This window comes from Pyrgilauda ruficollis, unplaced genomic scaffold (genome assembly GCF_017590135.1).
Source record: "Pyrgilauda ruficollis isolate IOZ18807 unplaced genomic scaffold, ASM1759013v1 scaffold27, whole genome shotgun sequence".
In the NCBI taxonomy this organism is placed as follows: domain Eukaryota; kingdom Metazoa; phylum Chordata; class Aves; order Passeriformes; family Passeridae; genus Pyrgilauda; species Pyrgilauda ruficollis.
The window spans coordinates 5878799-5901420 of record NW_024524044.1 but is presented as its reverse complement, the minus strand read 5'-3'; the positions used below and the strand labels follow the sequence as shown (position 1 = coordinate 5901420).

At 40.2% G+C, this 22622-nt stretch overlaps 1 protein-coding gene across 1 annotated transcript in view; it reads left to right on the top strand.

Annotated features, from left to right (window-relative positions):
* Positions 1-10727: 10727 nt before the first annotated feature.
* Positions 10728-22622, top strand: part of FAM3C (FAM3 metabolism regulating signaling molecule C) — a 28684-nt gene continuing 16789 nt past the window's right edge. The window contains exon 1 of the mRNA XM_041471564.1: positions 10728-10859. The gene's annotated coding sequence lies outside the window, so the exon portion shown is untranslated. The remainder of the gene's footprint in view (positions 10860-22622) is intronic.

Here is a 22622-nt window from a genome sequence, read left to right as displayed (position 1 = left end):
GAGCCTGATGTACCCCAGACACAACAGAGCTTGTGCAGACTGAACTTCAATGCATGTGCTGCAAAAACAGTGCCCAAAATGAGTCTTATTTCCAGTGCATGCACAAATCAGTTGCACAGTGGATCCCATATGCTATAAACCTCTCAGGCTGTGCCTGCACACTATAGCACAAGTAAGCACTAGAGAAGTGGTTGTATGTCCTAGATCTGTGGACAGGCAGACACTGAGATACTTAGAAATCCTTGACAAATGACAAAAGCCCAGTAGTTTAGAAGGTGATTCCTGAAAGCAGTAACCAGCTGCTGAACTTGGTAAAGCAACAGTATGCAATGCCTGGCAGAGCTGTGCTGCAGACTAGTTTTTTTTATGGTTCCAATGCAAGTTCAGTCATAGTGCCAGACTGCAGTGTAATCAGGGAATAATGACCATTTACATTACAACAAAACCAATTTAGATTCTTAGATACTTTCAGAGTGCTTGGAAACTCTTTATACCCTAAACTGAGAATAGGAAGTCTGAGGGGATGTATTGGACTGGAAACCCATAAAGAAAATGATGAGGATAGGTGTAACTAAACTTCCACTGATATCTGTGCCTCATCTGGGTGGGGTTCTCCACTCTGTGCCTAATTGACCTGAACTTAATTTTATACCTATTAAATGCCTTTTTGTCTGTGTTTTTCTGACTGACCAGGTAGTCAACTGAGTGAAGCAGTTGACTCAGGAAAAATAACTCCCTGTCTTGCCTTTGAACCCAATATTTCCTTTTTCTATCCTGGAGAAGTTTTAAGTTCTAAGACTGAAAAATCCTATCCAAGAGCAAGAAAAGTCACCAGTGGAATTCCCAAGCACTGCAACATACAAAGAAATGAGACCTATCAAAGCAAGCCAAGAAAAATAGTAGCAGGAGTCTAAAGACACATAGATTCCAGCTTAAGTAAAAACCACACATAGGTTTTCCTTAACAAAAAACCCCAGAGCTTTATTTAAAAGCAGCTCATTAAATACAAATGTTGCAACAGAGTACATGAAAATGTATCCACAGAGGGACTGATTCAGCTTAGTTTGAAGTCAAAGAGAGGAAAATTGGAGACCTGGTATTTAGGAAAGAAAATCAAGAAATAAGATCACCCTTGAGGCAAGAAACGTGAGTGTAGGTTAGCCTAAGAATGCTGTAACAGAGAGACAAGCCTCAGTTTTGAGGTAGGCTCAGACACCAGTCTTTCATCTGCCTCCCAGCCACCCCGTGTTTTCCATCTATGGCATAACAGCTGTTATCCCATAACATGACTGGAAGTTTGATTAAGCAAGAAATAAAGTTTAATCACCACCTAACAGATAGTTTGATATTAGATAGAACTCTGCCAGCAGCTCCTGCCCACATTTGTCAAAATTTTGCCTCATGTGGTTCTTAGAGTTGTGTCCATAGAAGGTGTTGGCCAATAAAGGCAAGGGGAAGTTTGCGATGGTTTCAAAGGAGTAGGGATCTCCCCACTACTGATCACGTGGCAGTGTATTCAGCATGACAGCAAAGGTGAGGATACTTCAAAACTCGTTTAATATGTGCAAGGAGTATTAAGTAACTAGTCAATGGTGAATGCACTCAATGCCTTGTCTTTGCCAACACACATCTGTCCTTCAAAAGGCACAGTTTTGCATAGTTTGGTTTCTAAAATGCTCGTATTTCTCTATTTTTGTCATGTGACTGGTAAATTAGCACTGTTTTACAATCTCTTAAATGGGCAGATTAAAACAATATGCTTGAATGCTGTTCCACTGAAATTGATACAAAAACTTTCCCGGATGTTGCATAATACTGGGATTTCATTCTGCCTCAGAGGCAGTATCTGAACAGTGTCTATCAGTTGTGACTGTTGACTGGAAGACAGTCAGATTTTTATTATCTTCAGCAAATATTTACATTCTACAAATGCATAAGAGCCATTGTTATATCCATTAGGAATCTAGAACCAGTATTTTCCTTAATAGATGGGTCAATGATCCCTTTAGCTCTGTATTTGACAATGGCTAATACTATATATTTGCAGAAAAAAGGTCACGAAAAATCATGAACAGAACATATTGTTTCATGGTATAGCTTACCATAATATCCTGGTTATTTGCAATAAGGGAACTTCCAGGGTCTTGGTTTCAGTAAGACAATTGTTGTATGTTAATCAAATAAAATTTTAGAAAATAGAGTTTTAATTGAATCACAGAAATGTGGAGGTTGACTGGTCCATTCTCACTCAAAGGAGGACTATAACTTGTCTTACCTTTAAGCCCTCCCTCATTATACAGGTTAAAACAGCAATTCTATTATTCTCTCAGCTTTTTCTTCAGGCTGGACAAACTTCCTGACATGTTCCTCCCCCATCACCATGTTAGTGGCTCATGCTCACTTCACATTCACTGTGACCCCCACCATGAGCCCTTCTCTTCAGTGCTGCAGCAGTTAATTCTCAGTGTAAGGGGTAATTCTGCTCCAGGTGCAGAACTTTGCACCTCTGCTCTTACAACTGTATGAAGTTTCTGTCAGCCCAATCATCAAGTTTGCAAAAGTCATCCTGGACTGAATCTCTTCTCTTTGGCAGGTCACCCATTACCCGATTTAGTGTATTGTTAGTAGTTTTCATCACATTTAGTAATTGTAATTGTGAATTTGCCATTGTGCACCACAAAAGGGATATTGGAGCTTTCCCCAAAACATTTCAGTGTGACAATACCAAACAATTGTGAAACATATAAAGAGCAAATAGCCTTTTTTTTTGAAAATCTGGTGTGGCTTTGAAGTCACTGCCATCTCCATAGCTGTTTTCTACTCTCCTGTTTGTGTAGATCACCAAGTCAAAGTAGCATCAGCACACAGGTCGTGTTGCCATGTTAGGCTGAGTTTGAGACAGGAGTCACTGCATCACCTAGGATTGGAGGAGAAACAGACACACACTCGCTCTGTGAGCTGAGCTGTAAGGTCTGTAAATCCCTTGACTGCAAGACTAGCATGGGGAAAGTGAAAAGTATAAAGAACACTCAATGAAGTTGTTATTTTCTTTGGCTGAAGACAGAATTGGATGCTCATCTAAGGCACAAGAGAAGGCATTTAATTTTAACTAAGACTTTTAATAAAAAATGCTGGACTTTGAAACAGTAAACCAGATTATATTAATATATTTTGGTTCTAAAAAACCAGTAACATTTCCATATCAGTTTTTTGCTTCTAAAATGGAATATCATGTATTAATACTTCAAACATATAAAGAAAGAAGTAGTCAGTTATTAAGTACTGTGAAGAAAGTGTTAGCAATAGCAGGGCTTCATGCCCACATCAGCATGGGCACTACTGCCTTGTCTTATGTTAAGGCATGGCCTTTGTCATTTGCATATCTATGTATAGTCAGCCTGTCAGAACTCCATTAATAACTGTGTAATTTTATACAACAGCTTGTGATAAATAGATATGCACATGCTTACAGGATTAGGCTCTGATCTGGAATAAAGACTCATTAGAGCATCTGGAAGAAATGCAAATTTTTTTTTTATACAATAGAGGATTTTAATATTTCAAAATTTGGAATGTAACCAAGAAGTGTTAAGTCTTTTCATGGCAGGATGCCTCAGCTCTGGGGAAGCCTGTTAGCCTCACCCCCACATGTCTGGGGAATTGGGATTGCCAAGAAGCCACAAAGTGGAGGGTCCTTCCTTCCAGCTCTCAGCACTCTGTCAAACCCAAGGCAAAGCAGTCTGGAAGCTCAAGATCTCCTAGAACCAGCCAAGCGGCTGTTAAGAAGAGAACTGGCAGGCTCATTTGTCTTGGAATCCTGCCTAGATTCCACTGGAAATTGGTCAAAAATGGAAATTCTTTTGTGGAACATTTTGATTTCAATGAATGGCATACCCTGATGAAGAAATGTTTCATCAGAAATTTTCTAGCCAGATTGTTCTCTGTTGGAAGTAGATAAAGCTATTTTTATGGTGGGTTTTTTTTTGGAACAAAACAAAACAAAAAAAAAAGAAAAAACAAAAACAAAAAGAAAATCCAGAACACCCCTCCCTCTGAAAAAAAAAAACAAAAAAACAGCCAACCAAACAAAAAACCCTATCCCACAAACCAATGAACAAATAAAAAGAAATAAAAAAGAAACAAAGAAGAAGGACTACATTCAGGCAAATACAAATGCCAAAACCCAAAATTGCTGTTTTGTTTTAGGGTATTGCTAGAAGGGACTGTTAGCATTTTATTTTGGAAGTGCAAGACATTTTGTGTACATACACTGCAAGACACATGTGCAAGTCACATTCTGTAGAACTAGTGAGGTTTCCTACAGAGACACAGAGTTAAAAGACAAGCCATGGCCTGCTGTGCAGACCTGATGGAAGAAGTTCATGCTTTGGAGAAGTTTTCCTTCCTCTGGATGTTGTGCACCTCTGCATTTTTAGGGGGAAGGGGGTGGGGGCAGGGCATGGGGATCCAGGAGATTTTTCTGTCTGGACAATCTACAAACTAGTGTTCAAGCTGAAAGTTGAACCCAAGTTTAACAAACTGAGTGAATAGATCCAGCAAAAGCAGAGCACAAAACACAACAGTACCAAAGGGTTCCTGCCTTGGAATGACTTACAAGCTGCATCTTCTTGTACCTCATGAGCTCTTTCCTTCCTTTGATGTTTGTACACCACATTGCTGCAAAACAAAGCGAACATTCTTTCAGTGTCATTATTTGAACGAAAATGTAAGTTATCTGTAGTTGTATTACACAGAAGTATGTTTTTAAAATTCAATAAAAATCATACTGTTCTTTTGTCAGAAAGTCCATGTAGTAGGCTTGTACAGTATTGAAGCCAGCAGCATGAGAGACGGTTAAAAGTGCTGATGCACAGGGAGGGGCTGTCCTGCTACAAAAAGGAGGTGTCAGTTCTGACACAGTACTCTGCTTTATGAGACTATTATCAAAATTGGCAGGTTCTCATACCATACCTCTTTGGTTATTGGGGTAAGCCTCCTTCAAAGACATCTGAGTTTCAGTGGCCATATCAACACTGTAGTAGAAGGAAGTAACCCCTCCTTCTACTATAAGAAAATATTTTTTGTCCTAAGCTGCTGAGCTCAGAAAACCACCATGACTGTGGTGAATAGAAAGGCTTCACTGCATTTGTTTTATTGCTCAGAAAGGCTGAACCTCTGTTCCAGCCAGAAGAGCTTTTGAGACAGGAGTTGGTTAGCTGCAGGAGAAGCCAGAGTCTGCTTGCATTTCCCTATGAATGTTATTGTGCTACTTTGAGATGCTCAGCAATCCCATTGCTACATAGACATACAGAGGTATGACCCCAGTGTGAAGATAGCAAGTGAACAGTATCAGAGGGCATATGGGTTAAATGAGGAGCCAGCAACTTCCAAGTCACCCCAGAAGTTCTCATGTTTCTGGTTCTTTTGCCCACCACTGCAAAGCAATCAAACTGCCATAGCTGCAGTATTTTAGTCTCAGAGTACTGTATCTTCTGGCCCTTGAAGAGATCGCTTTTGCTGCGTGATCTTATGAGTTCTGCTGCATCACTGTGTTTCTGTTCCTGGAGTTTCCACAGTTACCAGGAATCCTTTCACTAGTTTTGAGCTGCCTGTACTAGCTTGAGCCTAGTCTGGTCTCTAGATAAATCCCTTTGACCTGAAACCTGCATTTTGGCCTGTTGCACCCAAAGCGTGTTTGTTGTCCAAGTTCTCTTTTTCACTTTGAAGGACATTCAGATGCCTCTGATACCAGTTCTGTAACTCTGTGGTTAGAGCTAGAATCCCCTTTTCAGGGCTGTTCCTATCAATCTAGCTAAGGATGCAATTTCTTTTCTGTGGTCTAGCCAAGCAAGACAGTAGGGATGGAATGATCATCACTGCCTCTGCACTTTTTATCTTACTCATCACCTGAAGCTTAGATGAATGGGTTCTGGTCATTCCATCCTGGTGAAAAATGTGTGAGCTGGCAGAATCCTTGATTATACAGGCTGCTTTCTATTTCAGGAAACACAGGATTTATTTTTTTTTTTTTTTATTATAGTAGCACCTAAGGGCCTAACTGAGTTCAGTTTCTACCCTGCAGACATTTGCTGAGCTGCCCTGTCTTTCTGCCCCATCACCCAGAGAGTTTTCTCAGAAGATTAAATTCTTTCCTTCCCCCTAGAAAAACACAGACATGGTAACTACTGACAATGTATGTTTTTTATGTTGGTAAGACAGGGGGAGTGGTTATCTTGATTAAGCACTAAGGTGTGGGTGGACATGGAGAGACTGTCCATCAATTCCTCTCATAATTTGTGATGTGTTGTAAAAAACAGAGCACATTCTTCACGCATGCACACAAGTCGGGGGAAAGAAGGCTGGAAATCCATGAAACTCATGGATTCTAGCAACAGAAGGAAGGCTCCCACTCCTGTCTGCAGATCTGCACCTACAAAATAATGAGTGACCTGGCAGCAAGCTTGTTCCAGGAGCTTGGTGCAGGAAAACAGTTACACCAGCTAAGCCTGAACCTGCAACAACACCGGGTGGAACCTGTGAGTGAGAGCAGGGGCAGACTCCCTGCTATGGGGGAGAAGGTCCCCATAGGCTGACCTCCCCTGCTGGCAAAAGGCATCTTCTTCTTGCTGGGGCTTGTATTTCAGAACTGAAGATAGACTTGTGGCCTTAGACTATTATCCCATGCTACTCTTCCACAAGAGCAGCAATGATATTGGCCATGGGAAGCTGTGAACACACTAGGCATAACTCTATGGCTCTGGTAGTGAGGGTCAAGGACATGGTCAAGGGTTGTCTGGTTGATCCTGCCAGAGAAAGGAAAGACATGTCTTGAGGCGGAGTGGACAGACACTGCAGATCATCAGCTGGAATCAATAACAAGGATCTGGTTTTTATGTTTATAAGGTCCTATCTGAGTGTCAACAGCTGTTAGAAACAAACTGGGTGCTTCTGACAAAGGGGAGCTAAAGCAGCTCTGCCATATGACTGACAAGAATGGTAAGGAGAGCTTACCATTCTTGGTAAATTAGGAATTCATGGTAAATTAGGAATGATGAAACAACAGGGAGAGAGATGATGACCTACGGTGAAGTAAGGAAGTGTGTGGGATGTGGTGTAATAAACAGAACAGAGTGAAATGGGTCAACTCAAGCAAATACGCAGCAATAAGAGAGTGCCAACGGTATAACATTATGGAAAAAGCTCTCATATCTTTTCCTGGGACAGCAGCTCAATCTGGTGCCTTATCTGACATGCTTGTACATAAATGCATACAGCATGGAGAATCTGTAAGGGGGGGTTAGAGGTCTGAATGCAGTTGCAGAGCGACAATATCTCATTGGGATCACTGTGACCTCATGGCATAGTTGACACATGAGGGTGGTGCAGCTGATACAGGATACAGGCAGTTTAGTGAGGACTGAGAGGGAGGGGAGGAACTGACTTTTTTTGAGAGATCAGCAGTGATGCATGGAGCTCTGCCCTGGGAGATGTAGGATCTGAGAGCCTGTGGATCAGAAAAAGTATCTTGCTGAAATGAAACATTAATAAACTTGGAAGCAAACTCCATATGTTTTCTATGAAAAAGAGTTACATTTGGAGGAGGTTTATTGTGTGGAAGAATTCTCATGCTGTCACAAGATGTTCAGGGTGGTGCTCGTGACCTTTTACAATGCAGCTCATGAACAATAAAATCTGTAGTCTGTCTTTCTCAGGACATCTACGATTTCCAGCTGGTGATGCTTGTTCCTGATCTCCATGAGTATAACCTCAGGTGGAAATGTTCCTCAGATGCCTCTCTACTAAAACTGAAGCACTGATTTTAGTTGCATACCCACTGTTACCCAGACATCTCACATCAGACTTGCTATTTCGGCTGTTTGAAAATTAGCTTTTGATAACAACAGGGTGAAGTCACAAAAATACCTACTGAATGTATATATTTTAAATTCTACCACATCATTGAACAAACACTAAATAATACATTCACTTTCAGACACACACCCATACTGTTTATATAAAACTTGGTAAGACCAATCAGAAAGCCATTAGGATGTCATGTTACGGAAGATTTTTTCATACATGTTCTCACATGTTTGGAAGAGGCAGGAGCAAAGAGGGGAGCGCGCTCCCTGTTGTACTTATGCATTTTAGTTTCTATTTATAGTTAAAAGACTCACAACTTGGTGAAAATCACATTTTCCAATTTCTTCAAGGCAAACTGCCTGTAGCATTCCCTAAGGAACTTCTCTCTTTTTTCCTTTTTTCTTTCTTCTCTATAATATTTAAAAGAGGGCTTAGGGTTGCATCCTATTTGTCACAACACTGTAATACTCGTGCTATCAAATGCAAAGTGTTTCCTATGACTGTGCCACTGTGCTGAGAAAAGTAACTTCTATGCCACAGATATTCCAAATTTTGGAGAGCTGGGTATCTGCCCATCATCTGAGTCTGGCTCATTCAAAGTGCTACAGAATGATTTGCTAGGGCAGAAGTACTTGTTTATAGTGTATGAACATGTAGTTTAGGCTTACAGGGAAACTGTACTTTTAAAAGTCACCAGAAATTGCTTTGATACCAGAACTGAGAATCAAGACTGATGACTAATTAGAAAAAGATCTCTTGCCAGAGGCAATGATTAACAGAACAAAGGTAAAGCACCTGAAAGGGTTTGCTTCTGTATTTTACTTTATTTTAATTTATCTCTCTTATCCCTAGGATGATAAATGAGGCTTGCAGTACATCTAGTTTTCCTGTAACTACATGAAGGAAATGTTTTCATTCTCAATAAAACCCAAAATCATAGTACAATGCTGTGACTTCACTTAGTAAAAAGATGTAGTTATCAGAGAGATAAGAAAGTTCAGGTCATATGCTAGAGACACTAGCAAAGAAATTTGTCAAATATGTAAATAAGGTCAACAAGATTATCTCTGTTCAGGCCCAGTGCACCCAAATTCTTAAGATACTTTAGTTTCTGATGTTTGCAAAATAAATAGGTGTAGTATATATTTTTCCTAAACAGTGTAATCATGAAACCAAGTTACTTTGTGGATTTATCTTTAAATAAATATAAATATTTTTGAATTAAAAGTTGTAAATTTAGAACATATTAGGTTGTGATGAAACATATATATATATATGTGGCTATGAAACACTTTCTGTTTCATGACAGACTTAATCTACAGAAGGAAAAATGGTCAGTTCATCACAGACAATAATAAGAAGCAAACTCCTGTAGGTATAGATAGTTATACTTCTTATGGAAGACCTCTACTTAATGAGCATAGCAATTTTAATACATTAAAAAAGGCACAATCACAAGAAAAATTAGAAATAAAGAAGGAAAAGAGGAACTGTAAGCCGTCTTGAGACACTGGGAGGGCTGGCATACCCCTTCTTCTTTGGTTCTGTCAGCTGCCACGATTCCAGGGAAGTGTGACTCTACACCCTCTGTGAGTTGTGGCACCTTTTCAGCCAAGTAAATAATCAATGGAATCCAACTGCAGCCATTCTCAAGTCTAACTTATTTCTTTGACTTTGATACAAATGTATTCTGAGGTATTGATTATTGTGCAGATAATATTATTTCTTCTTTAAATAATTTGATATTGCTACTTATGTAATCTTTTTAAATGTTTGCTTCAATTGCAAACATTTGCTTATCAAAGGAGTTAACCTAACCTCTGTTAGCATACAGACTTTACTCATCTGTTACTGTAGACAGTACCACCTAATTAGTAATCAGGGAACATGGTTAAATGTAATACATTAAGCACTGCCTGCCAAAGTATTATATATCTATATAAATTTTTTAGAACTAAAAGCTATAAATGCCTTCTTTTCTGTGCAATGCTCCCACTGGGTACTCTTAGAGATTACAGTATGCCTGAAACTTTGTTGTGCTGTGAAAATTTACTAAAGAAATTACTTGATTGACGTTCAAATAACCATATCATACCAATGACAAATCGGTCTCAAAGCATGCTATTTTAAAACCAATAAAAGAAATATCTATTGCCCAGAAGTCATTAAAATAAGATACGGAAACTTCCTTTTGACTACCTGTGTGCGATATGCCCTACATTTTGGCTGTGGCTTTGTTTTCTACTAAGAGAAGTGCCACGCTGATTTTGTAAAAATGCTCTCTTGCTGGTTTAACAATAGTGGAATTTACAGGGGCTGGAGCTCTGCTTCCCCAGCACTTTCCATATCCACCCTAGCAATAGTCCAGCTGAGTTAGGCCAGTGGAAATCTTCAACAAAATAAAATGCTGTTCTTCCTGCTTGCATCCCTACCCACCCAACTACCTCTAACTCCCTACCCACCCCAACTCATCGCGGGGTTAGAGGAAAATCAGTGCCAAAAAAAAAAAAAAAAAAGATAAAGAAGAGACAGGGATAATCTTTTCTTCTTATGCAATAACACTGATTGTCTCAGTCCTGCTGATCACAATGGTTTTGAAAGAAAAAGGCTGGACTTTATTTTAAAACAGAAAATGCCACTTCTGTACGCTAACAGAAGATAACTTCTTGTGTTTGGGTGAAAAAAAAAAGAAAAAAAAATAAAGAAAAGGTGTGCAAAATAGAAAACAAGGAGAAACACCTCGGTGTCCATGTCGCTGCCGGGATGGCTGTGGGGCACGCCCGGCACGCTGTGTGCGGGGCGCTCCGGGGCCGGGCGGGGCGGGGCGGGGCGGAGCGGCCCCGGGTCCGCCACCGGCAGGGGGCGGGTGCTCCCCGCGCCTTCCTCCGGCTGCGCAGCGGCGGCGGCTCCGCTCGGTTCCTGCTCGGGCCGGGGCAGCCTTCGCGGCGCGGCCGCCGAGGGGACGCTGCGCGACCTGTCCGCTCCCTACAGCCCCGGTAGGTGCTCGCGTTCTCCGCGGGGCTGCGCGGGGGGCCGCCCCTGCCCGTCTCCCGCCGGGCATCCCGCCGCTGCCTCCGCCGCCCGGGCGCGCATCGCCCTCCTCTGCGCAGGGCGGCCGCTGGCTGCCAGCCCCTGCCTCCGCTGCTGGCTTTCCCCGGCGGCGCCCCGTCCCCGGGCCGCCTGGCCCTTCCCCCATCCCCTCCCGCCCCGGGAAGGGTGAGGTGGGCCGGGGCCGCGGGTCAGAGCCGGGCGAGGCGCTGGGCGGGGGATCCGTCACCGTGCTCCGCCGTCCCAGCCCGGCGCGGGGTCAGGGCCAGGCGGGGGGCGGCGGTGGGGCAGGGGCGAGCGCCCGGAGCTGCCGGCGGGGCCGAGCAGGAGCAGGCGGCGGGCGGCGGCGGTCGGGTCGGCGGGGCGGCCCGGTCCGGGGAAATGAGTGAAACGCTGGCAGCGTGGCAGCCCCTTGCTGCTGACACAAAGTCAGCTCGGTGGGAACGAGGTGGTGCTGCTGCTCCGTGGTGGTGTTCCCTTGGCTCCCTCTGGAGTAGGGGGCCGCGGACGCTGCTGGTCCGGGACTTGTAGGGCTCAGCTCTTGTTTAGTTAAAATGCATCGTTATAGGGGGCACCTCTAAACTCCTAAGGAAGTTAGATGTGGTGTTTGCAGAGAGATACTTGTCGAAGCAGTCTGTGTGCTTTGGTTGCTGGCCTCCGAGTTGCTGAAGTAGGAAAACATATAGAAATTATATATATATTTTTTCCCTCTTAGATAAATGCTACCATATGTTAAGTCACGTGTCTGGCTGAACCACTAAGGGGCTATGTAATTCACCTGAATTTCCATTTTCTCACATTTAAAAGAGGTTAAATCACAACGTAGTAACTCCAGACCTGGGTGAAGATCTCTGCATATACCAGGTATTTTAATATTCTGCGTGGCCTGTTATGCCGCACAGACTTGGAGCCCGTGGTGACTCTTTGCTGGTGAACGCCGCTGACTGCTCCTCTCTTTTAACAAAACATTTATTTAATACTAATTGGGGAGTTATTTAGAAAAAGTATCAAAACCACAGACCCGCAGCAGAAATAGCTACCTAATGACTGTCATTTTGTTTTCTTTTTTTTAAAAGCTTTCGAAACTTCTCAAGGTATGAGTATCTTCATTAGCACATATTTTCCCTCAGGGTTTCTTTTAAGTATGAAGAAATCTTTTTTAACCTTTGCTTTACATCGCTGTTTGTGTGGCAAAACAAGTTTCGTGACTTGCTTTAAGCCTGCAGGTAGGCTCTTCACAAGCTAATAGCTTGCTATTGTCATGTAATAACATCTAATCACGGCAGGATGGAGGAAGCACCTGTTGCTTGCAGGCCATTGCTTCCATGGCTTTGCAAAAGTCCTGACCATTCACCCAGTGGGAGCGCAGAGTAAATAGGTAATAATCCTTGCTTCAAGGAACCACGAGTTCCACCCAGCCTCTCTAAGCGCAGTCCGAGTGCTTCAGGGCTTGTGTGCTCTACATGATGTGGGTTTGGGTTAGAAGGCCCCTTAAAGACAATCTATTCCCAGCCCCCTGCCTTGGGCAGGGCACCTTCCACTACACCAGGTTGCTTCAAGCCCCATCCAAACCTGGCCCTGAGCGTTTCCAGGGATGGGTTACCTGCCACCTCTGGCAAACCTGTGTCAGTGTCCAATCACCATCCCAGTGCCAGCCTCAGGGGCACACTGCTCTGGTCCCTTGGGCACTGCGCCACCGCTACAACTCTTTGAGTGGCCACCCACGTTTAGTGAGAACTATTCGTGCTTATAGAAAGGAGGGATGATGTACACAGAGTTTAAAATTTTAGTGAAACTTTGGAAAATTACTATTTAAAAAGTGAGTTCCTGAATGTTTAGTTTTCAGGTTTTTGGGGAAAATGCTAACATGCAAGAAACAGATTTTTAATTTTTTCAATAAAATCATAAGATGGGTTGATACTGTACAAAAATACCTGTCAACTTGCAAATTATATTGCAGCCTGAAGATTAGGTGTCCATAAAATGAATCCACAACAGACACAGAGAACTTGTTCTTAAATATTTAAATTGATCAAAGAGAATTTGTTATTCAAATAGAACTTAGGTTCTGGTTTTTAAACTTGTAGTTCCAGTGAAGTCAGGGAATTGACATGTGAGTGTAATGGCTGCAGGTCTTTTGAGTTATATCAGTAATCAGTATGTCCATGAGTCATTATGTAAGTCATATGTATGTTCAGTTCTGAGTTTTTCACTAAAATTTGCTGAAACTGTGTAGGACTTGAGGCATAATTATTGTAAACCTCCATGTTTTACTTGCCAGTGGCTAGCTGTATTACCCCTGTGACAATTGTTTTGCTGCCAACACTATTGGAATTATTGTAATTGTTTTGCAGTTTAGGGGGATCTGTCTGAGAAGTCTCACATTGTTCTAAAACCTCGACTGTACATAAATTCTCAGAAAAAATGTAACTTGCATGAATGTCAGAGATCCGATAGTCTTGCAGTGAGATCATGACATGGGTGAGCAGAACTAGCAGCCCAAAGCTGTTGCACTTTGCCCCTCAAGAGTCTCAAAAGTTGTCCTCTAATCTATTATTAAAGTTATATTCTCTTTTACTACATTAAGTTTCCATAGTGAGCGAAATCATGTGAGCTGGAGCAGCCTGTCAGGGGAGCTCACCTATCTCATCAATTTTCATGCTTCCTAATACTATATATGCCTCAGGTCTCATGGCACGAGGACACAATAGAAGGGTGATAAGGAAGTAACTGTGAACTGGTATTGCTGCTTGAAATCTCACTTCCTAGTATTTCTTAGATGAAGCATCAGTGACCTATAAATAGGTGCCCCTGGCTTATTGCTTCATCATCTAAAATTCTGTGTCTGACAATGAATCCAAGCACAGTCTCCTCATACTTTTGTTAAGGGTATATGCATCCTGAGAGGACTTTAGGAATTTTTTTGTTAAAATAAATAAATGAATATTTTTCTGGATGATTTGTAACTAATTCCACCCTGTAATTTGTTTCCATTTGCTTGTGTCTTGGTGTTTTCCACAAATTTAAAAATCTTATTCTTCTTCAGTAGCTCATTTATATTTATAATAAGTGGTGGATGACTATATTAAATGGTATTTCACCCAAGGTTCCTGAAATTCAATCACATTGAAGTTGTCACATTAACAATAGTTACTCTTTTGGAATTGTTCAACTGTTTTTGCTCCCCATATACAGTACTGTATCTTTATAATACAAAAATAGTTTGTATCTTAATTTGCAGACTGAGCTGCGCCGTAGCATTTTCCAGCCTTGGCCTCACATATCCTCAGTGCCAAGAGAATGTGGAAGAGAGGAGAACCTCTGTAAGGCTATCAGTACAGAGGGAGCTGCTGGAGTAAACTTTGCCCTGCATTTGATGTTACTGTTGAGTCAGTATTAGTGGCAGAAAATGACACAATATGTTTACATGTCCAAACACACGCTATCTCATGACAGTCCAGTTAAAATCTTAACATTGAAATTCATTATACTCTCCCCTCTATTCATAAGACTTGCTTTCTGGTGACTGGCTGGTTTCCTTCCCTTCTCCCATCCTCTCTCCAGTTGTCTTTTGTCTGAAGAGAAAGTAACCATCAAAGGTTTCTTATTTTTTATTTTGATCTGTTTTGGTATCATCAGTTAGTTGAGTCATCATTTCACAAATGTTTAGGGTTGTATTTGCTAGTATTGCTGCTGCTGGGAAGCTGCTGACCTGCTCCCAGGCAGTTAATTCTGCTTTTGGATCAGCCTTGATGCTCTTCACTTTCTGGGGGAGGTGGTTGATGGAACTGCCATGGCTGCTTGTGTGCTTGCTGGTCAGCTGAGTATTAATGACACGTGAATGGTTTTGGAACTGCATTTGAGGTGATTCAAATGCAGAGGTTTATTAAAGGAGTTCCTGTAACAGTTAGATAATTTCTCTTAGAAGAGCATGATCCAGAGGGGATCCCATCAGTTGTTAGAGTATGCAGTGGTTGCATATCAGCATCTTTGTGTCAGCTGTGCATAGTCTCAGTGATAAGGTCACTAATAAGCACCTTTCTGTCACTGAGGGATGCCGTTCCTCAAAGGAGTTTATATGTCCTAATGTGGTAAGTTTCTGCATGGGTAATGACATACAGTGAATTGCTACGCAGCATAATTTTAGATTTCCCCACTCATGATGATGCTTAGATTATAACATCTCAAAGGATAGAAAATATCTATGCTGGATTTTAGTTAGCAGATGAATACCAGTTGTTAAATATTAAAGTGTACAAATTATGTAAATATATAATATACAAAAACACCTTGTCCCTAGGGTTTTTTTTCTGTGAAATTATTCCTCACAGATATGGCTTATGGTTTTGGTAGTGGTTACTGTAAGATTGCACCTAGCCAAAATGTAGGTTGTGGATCTTTGTTCTGATATCTTCATGCTCAGAGACCTAGAAACTATAGATTTTGGGGCTGTTTTGTGTGTCTTCAGTAGGAAGAGGTGAATCACTCCAGAGCTGTTAAGAATCACGTCACTGACTGACTTCCTCTCCATTTTCAAGTATGTTTCACCTCATCACTCACAAATGATGGCCTGTCCAGTGCTAATATGGACCAGTAGCAATGACTTGCCTGCACCACAGGAGCACTTTGGTTCTGGGTGCCTCATGCACATGGAGATTAACAGGCACCAGCAGCAGTCTCATATGTGCATTGTGATCCCATTAGCAGTGTCCTGTAGGCATAGCATGGTGTGTGGAGCCTGCTGCTGCCCTTCTTCCCAGAGCTGGCATGCCGTTCTTTCTCCACTGGGTGCTGTGCTCAGCCAGTGACATGCTCTTTTAATCCTGCAAAGGGCCAAGACCTACCCAAATGCTACCTCACGTGGGAGATGAGTTGATGAAAAGGGGCTCCACAGTGGAGCAGGGATTTCAGTGTCCCTTAGAACAAGACAAACTAGACACACCAACAAGGCTGTGGGCAGTGACTGTCACTGGGGAGTACCTTCCCCAGTTTCCTCGTGAGATCAGCATGTACTTTGCTGGGATGAAGTGGAGAAATAGGTTGGTGAATGAAGTTCAGCAATTTGTCCTTGATGACTTTATCTATCTGAACTTCAATATGTGATATTATCCAACCCCATAAAACACATAGCTGATTGTCTTCAATAGATATGTCAGCAGCAATGGTACGATTTACTTCATCACATATAAATAGTGTGGGTTTAGGGACCATAAATCACATTCTTAACTACAGGATCAGTAAATTTTTGTAATAATTGAGAAGAGTCTTCAAAGTATGGATTGAGTGCTTATAAGGCTAAAGTTTTTTTGGTTTTGGTTGGTTGTGTTGCTTTTTTTTTTTCTTGGGTTGGTTTGGTTTTGTTGTTTTAATTGCAGAAGGAATGTGGGTTAAGTTTCATTCTCTATGGGACGAATGAATGCCTTAGTACTTTTATCTCAGCTTCTTGGGATTCAGAAGAATTTTTCAGTGTTTGAGACAGGCTAGTTTGTGTGTTGCCTAAGGTGAAAGTACTGGCTTCATGCCACTAGCAAAAGTTTGCATGGACAGTGATTTGGGAAAGATTTGTTTTGCACATGAAGTTTCAAAACACTCCAGCACAATGCTGCCTCTCATGTGTATTTCCTTTCCTAAAAGTGAAACCACCGAGTGATAGTCACAACACAGGACATGCAACAGTAGCTGGAGTATCTATTTATAATTTTGGAATAAGCTTGGGTTTAATTTCCTACATGTATGTACATTCATTTGTTGTAGATATAATTTGATAGAAGTAAAATAAAATCTTGTATTTACAGGCAAACACTTTGTGTCTGATTCAGTTGTCTAGAATACCAAGATAAATCTTGATATTTATATGGAAGAGCACAATTCTTATAAGAAGTCTCATTTTTATAAGAAATTAATAATTTTACTTCATGGTACCATTTGTCACAAAGGAGAAAAGAAAATATGTATTCCTGAGTCTCTAAATTTTTCTGTGTGGACAAACCTTTTCCCTATGTGGAGTTCTGCCAGAACCTCAAAGAATTTGTATGGATGCAGGAGTGCTGCCTGTAGGGAGCAACTACTGGGGTCATAGCCTGTATTTCCAGAACACACAAATGGTACATGATTATACAATAAAATTGAGTTATACTATTTACTTTTTTAAAGATGTAGTTCTTTTCCATGTGTGTCTTTCACTAATTTCAAATTAAAATAATTTTGTAAACATATTGGACAAACTATTCATAGCCTAGCAGAAAAGTAAGCAGTCATCTGGGTAAGAAAATGCATCCTGCATTTAAAATAGTATTAAATGATTTTGAATGTCTCCGCTCTTTTGTCTGTGGCATATAATCCACGTTTTCACAACCACTGGTTTAAAACCAGAAGTCACATAAGAATAGCTAATGCTGTCCTTGACATATCTAATTCACTGTGTAATATTGAGTGAAAAAACACCACTGCTCTGAACTGCTTAAACATAACACACTGAAATATCTTATCAACAGAGGCTGGATTAAACACAGTGTTGTTTCATTGATTATATTTTACCAGGTATGAAAAGCTAATTTTCTTTGTTTGTTTGAAGGATTTTTTGCTGTTCTCTGGCAAGAATAAAATGCATGTGCTAGTAATTGAGGAATCCAGTTTGTACTAAAAAAAACCAAAACCAAAACCCACCAACAAAAGACAATGTCCTAATCAACTGAAGTCTTGGAAATAAAATAAAAGGCCGAGAGATTTTTTTGTTGTTGTTGCTAAATAATTTTGAATATTTCTTTAACTTCAGTATAGGGTATGCTACTCATATTAACAAATAGCAGATATATAAAAAAACCAGGTATAACATTATTTGACCTTGCTAGAAAGTGTACAAACACTTAAGTCCTGATGTGGGGGGAAAATCTCCCCCTGAACTGAATGCAAAGCATCTAAGGCTGCCACACATTTAATATTATATTATATAATCTGAGTATAGATTTGCATGGAATAGTATAGAAATGTGGGCTTAATATTGAAGGGGATATTAGCTCACACCTTGTAGACTTGTATCTCTGTTAAGAAGAATTGTCTCTGTTTCCAGACTTTTATGATGATTTACAGCCTCCTTTTAAATTTTTTGTTTATCCTTGTAACTGTAAGGTTGTTTTCCTTTAATATTATAACTACAAATAGGTAAGCAGCAGCCAGAGAATACTGAGAACAGTTATTCTCAGCATTTTTTCTAGATTATAAAAATATATATTTAAAGTAATAATGTCTTCAATATCTATTTTATATTTGCTATAAGTAGTGTTTTTAAAAAATATATATTTATTTCTGTAAAAATTTAGAATTACACCTTGAAGATAAGAGATAAAGATGTCTGATCCTGACTTCTCTCTTTCGCAGTTCCTTGCAGAGCAGACTTGATTCTTTTATCCCTTAGTTGGTTTATTTAGGTCATGTAATTCTTATCTAGATTCTTCCATTTGGGGATTATGCATTGAGATAGATTTAGAAAAAAACTGCACATGGGTCTCAGTTAAAAGTCAAGATAGTACATAGAGCAGGGTATTTTTTGTTTATTTAGGCAGAGCAGAGTAATTGCTTTTTGTTCCATACACAGCAGTCCTATCAGTGCAGTTCACAGTGAACAGTTACACTTCTGTGGCAGTACGACATTGTTGACCCCAATATTAGAGAGCTGCTATAATCTCTTTTTCCATTGCTGCTGCTTATTTTGCCACACTTAATGTCAATTTTAGAGTATATTACTTTCTGTTTTATTAAATATTGTTGTTGATTTTGGGACCTCTTCCTAATCAGCTAAGGTCAGAATTCAAAATTATCTTGACCTTCTAATTTCTTGCTTCTCATCTTTGCTTGTTTTTGTGTAACCATTTCGTAAGCATAATCCACTCATGTTATCAAGTTGCTAATGGAAATACTATTATCCTGGGAATGAAATAGACTAATCTGCATGTTTCATTATCATTCTTCAAAACATTAATTACAATCGTATTTGAAACCCCTTTTAAACCAAAGTTTGTGGCAAGTGGCCACAGCTTTCTGCACGGTAAGCAGGGCAGAGGCTGTGCTCCTGCCCCAGTCAAGTGTGTCCCGTGGCACCATCTCTGGACAAGTGTTGAGAAGAGCCTGATAAAGAATGAACCAAATTGAATTGCATTCAGCTTGGGACTGAAATCTGCACTTTGTTCAGTGTGTCAGTGAGGCAGGATTAATAGGAACTGTTAATTTGTCAATTATCTCAATACAGTTTCCTCTTGCACAATGATTCTAGGAGAGAAACTTGCATGATGACCACTGTCTGACACATGAATGTAGAAAGAACTCAGTCTTGATGTGTTAGAAACTTTTTATGATCTGACAAAATATAATTTGCTTGGAAGGATTATAGGCTTGTAATTTTCCTAAACAAAGTAGTTATAAGCTTCTTCCAGGAAGGACTTAGCAGGGTTCCCTCAAGAGACACAGGTTACTTTTAAAAGCAAGCATCTGCTGGTCTACTTCTTGAAACTAGTTTGGGTATGAACAAAAATACATGCAGTAGCTCATTTAATATCTATTAAATGTTTTGTATTTTTGTTGAGTATGTCATAGCACAGAAGTTAATCAACAAGGGGGTGAAAGCCCTTTGATTTTCTCTTCCTTTTTTTTATTGTAAACTACTGTTTTCTATGCTCTATGGGGAGCATTTTTAGGCTGTCTTGGGGGTTGTGATACACAAGGATGCAGAAAAAATGCAACCAGTAACTTCAGCTCCGAGCTGTCTTTCCATATATCTTCTCCCTGGTAGTTTGTATCCAGATTAAATATTTTTTTTTCTGCATGGATGGATGTGCAACTCCATGCAGGGAACTGGACAATGACATGCCAGCATTCAAGAAGGATTTATAACCTCTAATTTCTTGTCTTCTCCTGTTCAGTTTCTTTTGTGGATAACTTTTAATTTCAAGGCACTGCTGCACAAGAGAATTTTTGGTTTTTTTCTGCTGTCCAAGTTGTAGACTTTGACTGAAAAACTTCCTAAGTTTTGTGCTAAGAAAACAGTCTGAAGAAAAAGAAAATCCACATTTAAGTCACATAATGCTTCCCAAACCCAGCCATTTTACTTTGCAACTTGAAGATGTTGATGTTGTCTGTTGCCTGGTTTGTGGTGTTTTCCTTGGCCTGTGCATCCCCATGGGGTTCTGCTGTACTGTCAGCCCTGCTGTGGGCTGCACATCCTGCCTCAGTCTCTAATAAGTGATACAGGGGAGCCTTTTTGTACTGCCTGACAGAGAATGATGTAGTAATAAATTATTGTCTGTATTACTTGACACTCGTGAGTCAGGAGGATACTAAGGTTCTAATTCTCCTGCCTCTGCTTGACGGAATATTACATCAAGGAAGAGAAAAATAGTGTTTGGGTTATTTTGGCCCAATTCTAAAGCAATCAAAGAATGTTGTTGGTACTGCTTTCGTGCATCTGAGTTTGAGCAAGCTCAGTTGTAATCCTCTGTTCTTTGTTTTTAAATAATCCTAAAATGTGCACTATTAAAAATTCCAAACAAATTTTCTAATCAGTTCTCTAATTTCAGTTATGATGTCTAATACTGAAGATGTGGAGTAATGGTCCATAAGCATTTATAAGGGTTCACAGTTTATCTTGTTTTATTCCTGTTCTGTCTTGAAATACTTCAAAAAACCAATCAAGATAATAAGTATAGGAAAGGACTTGATGTCCATAAATTATTTTCCCGCTGCTGGAAAGTGCTGTGCAACACTTGTCTGTACTGTAGCACTACTGTATTATTTGGTAAATCAAAGCTCATGATTTTTCAGTATACTGTAATTTAGGAAAAGAATCACTAAATTTTTAAAATTCCTTTCAAGTTGAGGCATAGCATACTAATTTTTCCTTTTTCTAAATCAAAAAACATTCCACACTTAAATAATGCATATTCTTATTTGTTGATTGCAACAAATAATGATCCCCGAGACAGATGAAAGGTGATGTTGGGATAAAAGCAGTCAAGGTTAGATCATGTGATTGTTTCACTTAGATGCTTCTTTCTGGTTTTGTTCATATTCTTGTTTTCATGCTTTGAATTCATTATGTGTTTTTGTTCAGAGTAAAACAAAGAAAGAAACTTCTTTTTTTCAGTGCAGACTTAAAACAAGCTTGTAGCTGTTCAAAGTACATCCAGTGTTTATTATAGCATTGATATATTTCTGGGTGTCGGGAAGAAGGAGCCTAAAATAATTCTGTTCACAGACTTTGAAATAAAATGAGTTTATCTGCCCTGACAGATTATTTTTTGCCTTTTTACAAGACAGATAAATACTAGCTTTCACTGAAAGAAGTTATTATATGAGGGTATAATATGTGTGGCTAGAGCTAAATGGATATGGTCTATAATACAATATGCTGTGAGATTTCCTTTACAGTACAACATTAGCACTCAAAAACATTTGTCTGCTTTTAAACTTAGGTGATAAGTATTTTCAAGAATAGAAAGATAAGAATATAAATAAATATTTCTGTATTTGCATTTTTTTTCCCTGCATATTTCTCTCCTGGCCATTTTCTTGTAATCTTGAAGGGATAGAGCAAAATGACTGAGTCTTTGGCAAAGAGGATCTGGACACAAATCTCCTCTTTGGCAAAGAGGATCTGGACACAAATCACTGAACTTGAAGATACTGAACTAAGTGAAGGCAAAAGGTTTTCTGCATAATACCAATTTTTTTCTCCCTAGTATAGCCCACAAGACTATGTGGGTGTTTTGGTGCTTGTCTCCAAATAATTTGTATTTCTAATAACAGCAGTTTTTCTAATAATTTCTAAAGATAATGTTTTTGATGTTTTTCAAAATCATGGCATAAAACTGCAGAGGGTTAGGGATGCTATATCTTTTGTGATGGGAGTCTGGGAGAGCTGCTTGGATTACAGTGAGAGCTGATTACATGTTTTCCAATGTGGCCTTAGTGTAGATGATTCCCCCGATTCAGGGATCTTGTTGAAAGTCGAGGCAGGTGTCCAGGCTCAGTGCAGCCCCCCAGGACTGAGCAGAGGCAGGAGCAGCTCTGGCTCTGCAGGTAGAGGGCAGATTTGGTATGGCCTCTGGACCCTGCATTGCAGGAGGAGGAGGTGGGAGCTTTTGTTCAGAGCCTGTGGAGTGTGTGGCCCACTTTGACTCTGTGTGGTGGTGACATGCTCTTCTCAAGAAGCTTGTGGATGCTTAGGCACTTTGCTTAGAGTGGTTTTCAGTTTATTCTGAAATAATTGGAGTACTAGGGCTGGTGCTTCTGTCATTGTTGACCATCATGTTATTCCTCTGGCTGTACCTATGAGTGACGTTTTTGTAACACAGAGATTAAAGTGTTGACCTTCTTTCAATTCCATTGAATGCAGTTTTTGTAGTATCCTAGAGACCAAAATGTTTAAATCTTTTCTCTCCAAAGCACAGTTTGCTATGCTGTGTTGCCAAATAGCAACTTACACCCAGAAGCAGGTAGGGTTTTGAAGGAGTGCAGGTGGAGTTGTTGACTTTTACCACATAGCTTTAGGAAACTAAATACTGTTTAGATACAGCACTGATAAGTACTTAGGTCACAAATTGAAGGACTGAGAGTTAAACTGAATTTATAGGGGATTAGATGAAATTAGTGTTTTTTCAGAATACTTGTTTTGTGGAGAAACAAATGAAAGCAAGGCATCAGAAACCCATCTTAAATCT